We start from the raw sequence: 6443 nt of genomic DNA on the forward strand, positions 1-6443 counted from the left end.
AAAAAAAAAAAAATCGCATAACAGACATTAAACCCCTAAACACAAACTCTAATAGTACAATGAACTAGTACGCAAAATTCCCATGAATTGTGTTCCCTTCCCCCAAAAGAATATTACTAACATTCACACGCACTCGCAAGAATATACACAAACACACGAGCACAAAGATGCACGAGCACCAAACACTAAAAATGTGCACAACAGTTACTAAAGACTAACGCCTAGCATTCTACTTGCACTTTCAATTTGATCTGACTATACCAAAAGCACATGAACACAGGTACGTTAGTTAAGGCCTACAAACTCCAACAGGCTCTAGCCTTACAATACTAAGAAACAACACAACTCACAAAATATAGATTTTACGTATGATAAAAATTAAAAATGAAACATTAATGTAATAAACACGTACATGGTTGGTCGGTGACTTGGCTTCGCGAGCGCAGATTTATAAAGAATGTCCATGTCTGTCGTAGGCTTGTTGGTGCTCGACAAATCTGATTGGGGACAAACAGGCACGACCGCAGAGGCTGCACGGAGAAGGAAGCTAACCATGATTGGTCGTAATGACCTTGTTTTTTCTCTTTGTCTGCAAAGATGGTCCTTGCAAGTGTTTTCAAAGGAGGACAGTGACACGCTAGGCTTCACGGTCATCGGCAAGAATAGACCACTGGCGCTGATCAGTGTGGCAGGCGTTGAGTGATTTCTTTAGGAAATCTTTGTACCTCTTTTTATGGTTCTCCTCTATCACGGTGACCAGAGGAGAGTTCGCTATACAGCGTGACCTTGGGATAATCCTCCACCTTGATGTATCCTGACCAACGTAGCAGGGTTGCTTCGATGTTGGTGACCTTCGCCTGCTCTAGGAGCTCAACATTAGTGGCATCGTCACTCCAGTGGATGTTGAAGATGATGCAAAAGCAGCGCTGATGGAATTGCTGAAGGAATCATAAGTAATGCCGATAAATGACCCAACAACCCTGAGCCGTATAAGAGGGTGGTCAGTGCGACAGATCTGCATACACTGATATTGGTGCCTTCAGATAGTTATTGTTCTAGACTCTTTTGTACTGTCTGCCATATGCATTGTTTGCCTTAGCCAGTATGTTGATAACTTCTTTGTCGATTTTGACATCTGATGAGATGGTGCGCCCTAGGTAAGTGAACTGGTTGACTGTTTTTAAATCAGTCACACCGAAGTGAGGTGGTATTCTTGTTGTGGTGCGGGTTGATGGAGCACCTCTGTGTTCGTTAAATTGACTTCTCGACCAAAGTGCCAGGTAGCTTCTGTAAAGAAAGTGGTGATGCATTGCAAGGTTGTCTATGTGCAACAGGGACGGCGTCATCTGTGAAAAGCAACTTATGAATGGGTTCAGGCTCCTCAGGTTGAAGAAGCTGCCATTAGTATGGTACCGGATGAAGAACTTCATCGTCAGGGTCTTCAGTGGCCTGCTGGAGCATCATACTGAAGAAGATGGTGAAAAGGGTCGACGCGAGGACACAACCTTGCTTCACACCATTGCCAGTGGAGAAGGGCTGGGAAGGATCTGACTAGTCCACACACATGCACTTGAAAGAATGCGTAGACACACGAAAACATGCAACCGCGCACACACACACACACACACACACAATAATAATATACGGTGCATAAAAATATACAACTACCCACGTATCCTGACCTTCCAATCACAGCCGACCTCTTGAATATGAATCGGGTTATTATTAACTAAACTCTTGAAATAGATGAACTCTCCAGAGAACCTCTAGCTGTGTGTGTGTGTCTGTCTGTCTGTCTTTCTCTCTGTTTCTCCCCGCGCCCGTGTGTGTGCACGTGTGTATGTGTGAGAAAATACATGTATGGATTAAGTGTGTGCTTATATGGAGAGATGGACGGACGGACGAATGGTTGGATTTAATTCTACTCATAGATGTTAGAGTGACAATTAGAAGTTTTAATTCCAAGCAGCAATTTTTTTTTCTTTTTAGTGGAAAAACCTTTACAACACATCTATACGTGGGGAAGCTTTGGTATTTCCCACATTTGCAACAATTGGAAATATCAGCTGACTTGTTTAAGGGACCACGAACTGCACACAGTTATTTAAAACTTTTAGTTTTAAGTGTTAAAATATCAAGTCCTTCAATGAGAGTAGCATCTTATGAATCGTACCATGTTCTTGAAGCATCTCTTGTGATTATTGTAGTAGTAGTTGTAGTAGTAGTAGTAGTAATAGTATGGGGGAATGCGTTGTAACAGTGAGTCGCTGTATCCACAATTCGCTATTACTTTTAGCGGATGACACCTTGGCACCACTCAGGTAATAACCCTCCAACTCATGAGTCTATTTTGAGTGGTCGTTGCTGGTGAGAGTTTTGTGAGATCGAAGTGCAAATCTTATCTCAACCTCATTTTGTCGCCTTTAGTGAGGAAGTGTTGCGTTTGTTTTGTAGCATGCCGGTCCTCATACAGCACTGGAGTAACGTTAAATGAGATGTTTTGCTCAAGAACACAACACGCCAACCAGTCCGGGAATCAAGCCCATGATCTGGCGATCGTGAGTGCAGCGCCCTTACCACTTGGCTACGCGTCGTCACTTGTAAGTGATGGGGTTTCTGTTTTGTTAAGTAGCATACTGTGTATTATTACTGAAGGAGATTCTGCGGAATGGTACCCTTTTCATGGAAAGGTATTATTACTTGGAGATGATTTACACCAGAGAGCTAATGCTAGTCCATGAGGTACCTCTACCAACATAATAGAATCAAGCATCAAGAGTTCTCCATTACGGAAATATGTGGAAGATTTTCAAATCACAGTAGAGATAAGAACTACTGGACAAGAAGAATTTAACACTTGGATCTTGAACATGGTGATGGGAGTTGACCGAATAATGCTAGGTTTAACAGAATGATTGCCATTAGAAATGATTGCCAATAAAAATGTTGAAAGCAACTTTTATAGAAACCCAAAAGAGCATCAGCGATGATGAGTGAATTACCGAAAGATAAAGTAAGGATATATTAAAACTTGAGAAGGAATCCTGCTTCTCATATTTGATGCACCAAAAGTAATGATTCTCTTATTGTCGATGATATTCTGACGATTCTAATTTTTCTGCAGAATTCTTAAAAGAACAAAATACACTCAGATGGCCATTTCATATTTTGAAAATGAAAATTGAGTTCAAATGCCGCTGAGGTCGACTTTATCTTTCATTCTTTCGGGGTCAATCAAATAAGTAAAAGTTAAGCACTGGGATCGAAGTAATCGACTAGCCTCATCCATCAAAATATCAGGCCTTGTGCCTATAGTAGAAAGGGTGATGATGTTAATACATCACCTCAGTCCCCGAAAAAACTTACTAAATAATGCACAGGTAATCATTAAAGACTTGCTAAATGGCATACGAGTAACCATCAAAGGAACTCAAACTCTTTTTCTTCATGTAGAAATATTTAATACTAAAAATTAAAAGGGAAAGTTTTCATTCCGCGCATCGATTTGGATTCCAGCATAATGGATCTTCCTTTTCAGCTTAATCACAAGCACTTACTTTTAATAGCAGCCTTTGTAATTACACTAAGACTTATGTTAGTTTTTAACAGTGGGAATATATCTGCCATAGCTTGTATTTTGTCATATGCAGCTGTATGTAGCACTGAGTAGAACCAAAATGAATAACACTTGAAATTTCAGCTTTCACTTTTAATAAAACATGGACACCTCTTACAAGGTGATCGTGTCTTCATAAAATAACTAGTTATAACATCTGTATATATATATATATATATATATATATATATATATACACGTGTATATAGGAATGCTTGGTCGGAGTGTATATCCTTTCGTTAATACAGTCTTCGTTTCCGAAAATCGGTGGAGGTCTATAGAGAGATGACGGTCAATCCTTCCTAGACCGAAGTAGTAAAGTACAACTAGAAAGTCATAGGAAACAATTCTTTAGACTATTTAAGCACTTCGGACTCAACATCACTATTGAAAAAGATTACCGTAGAGCAAACTTCCTTGACGTTACCTTCAGGTTTGATACTGAATTATATAAACCTTTTCATAAACCTAATGATAACATTAAGTATATTAATGTAGCATCCAACCATCCACCCTCTATAATACGAAGATTAGTTAGGAATATATCAATTAGAATATCTAAGTTATCTGCTACTAAAAAAATTTTGAATCACATGCACCCAATTACAACACTGCCTTAGCTAGGGTTGGTTACTGAGAGGATATGGAATACATACGCGACACCGGTATACCCAACTCTGCCTATTCCACCACTAATAATACATACGACATACGAACACAACGTCACTGTGAACGAACTGATTCGGATCAAAAACGAACTGACTCGGATCATGTAAATCAAAAAGATTTTTTCAATACATCAAAGGACGCACCAAAACTCCTAGACAAACATAACACAACGCAATAAATTGTCCCAACACACAAGAACCAATGTAATAAACAATAAATATAAGAAACATGATGTCCTCTGGTATAACCCAATCCACGGTTCACATGTTTCAACGAAGATCGCTAGGGGATTTTATGCCGCTTTAGATGTTTTCCAACATCAAATAGATACAATGTTATTTTTAATAGGCACACTGTGAAGGTATCATACACTGCATTAGTAACAGAAAAATTCTCCAAGCGTTGAATAACCCACCCACTGGACCCCTAGTCTATGATGGAGAAACTACTTCAGGTTCGACAAATTAGGAGGATAGCATGTATAACAAAATGTCAAGAAAAGTAATATGAACCAAAATGAAAAGCACCCGCCGCAGCCACATCCGATTAATAGCAAAAATAGAGATTTAGCTTACACGGTAACGGTGTCGGAAATTGAAATCAGTAGAGCCCCAAATGCAACTAAATCTAGTAAATGCTCATGCAGAAAAAGAAAAAAAAAACAAAACGCCCATTGATGAACCTCTGTATGAGTACCGATGTTGTATATAAGTGCACCGTACACACAAGGGCAGGATCCTACGTTTACATTAGTGCAACGGCTGATTCGTTCAAGAACTGATACTAAAACCATGTCACCAGCTTCAATAAAATCAACAAGCGGCACTCGACATCTTTGGCTGATTTTGTGTGGCAACTTAAGGAGGATAAGATGAAATATTTCACTTTATCCATAATAAGACATGCACAAGCATACAGGAGATGCAGATTGTGCTCCGAGGAATTACTCTCTATTTTGTGGACCACTGAGAAGCTCATTTATAGGATTTCTGAAAGACTATCAAGTTGCTTGCATGCTACTAAATGCACTTTCGCACTATACAGTGGGCACGAATTAGAGTAATCGTTAACTAAATAAATAACTACGCTTTACTTAAATGTATAGATGAATAACCGTAACATCCACATTCGTATGAACACAATGTCACATTAGTTACCAGCATCACTTGGATATGCCTTGGCCATTGTATACCGCTTAAAGTGAGAAAAATACCAAGTTTCGCTCACCAGTAAGTATCGTTCACCGTAGGATGAAAACACAAAAACTTACGCTTGCCGGCACGGGTGATTCTAACTCTGGCATTGATGCTTTCTACACGCTGTCGGTTGTTTCATTAGTCATTCAAAAAATTCACATCTACTATCTCAGTATTTATGCCCGTATTTATGACTGTACAACTGCTATAAGTATACCAGCCAGACCCAGTGAACAGTACAAGAGAACCTATGACTCCTCACGAAGCGGAGTCGTACCACTAGCAAGTAATAGGCAATGTCTTTATTAATATCGACTCAATTCTGTGTGCGAGCGTATGTGCGCAAAACCACGTATGTGTGTGCTTGTATGTGCGTGTGCATTTGTACGCGCAAGTATACGTGCGCCAGACCACATTTGTATGGGCATCTGTACACCTATATCTAGCAATGGTCATATCTGATACTTTTTTCGCTGTATTGTGCATTTGTTTCTTTTTGTATCTGATATTTGTTATGGATCTTCAATAAGAATGAAGCTGTATACCTTAATTTGCCATTTCTATATAAGAAAACCAAGAAGAAATCTTGCGGAAGAGAGTTTATTTTAACGAGATACCTCTTGAAAACACACGAGAAGACAAATCTACACTGAGGGATACACCTAAACCAGATGTTTTCTATTTCATCTGCGAGGAATCAATGCTAGATGGGTCGAAACAATTGTAGTGATCAATAAAGATTCTCAAGCCTGCCATCTTCCGTCTCTCTCATAAATCAAATACTAACGAACAGTGAGCCTGTGGATATGCTTTACAGGCAAACTACCAAGTGTATACCATGAGATTTATTAACTACTACTACTACTACTACTACTACTACTACTACTACTACTACTACTACTACTACTACTACTACTACTACTAATAATAATAATAATAATGATAATAATAATAATAACAAT

Source organism: Octopus bimaculoides, chromosome 14, assembly GCF_001194135.2.
Source record: "Octopus bimaculoides isolate UCB-OBI-ISO-001 chromosome 14, ASM119413v2, whole genome shotgun sequence".
NCBI classification, from domain to species: Eukaryota; Metazoa; Mollusca; class Cephalopoda; order Octopoda; family Octopodidae; genus Octopus; species Octopus bimaculoides.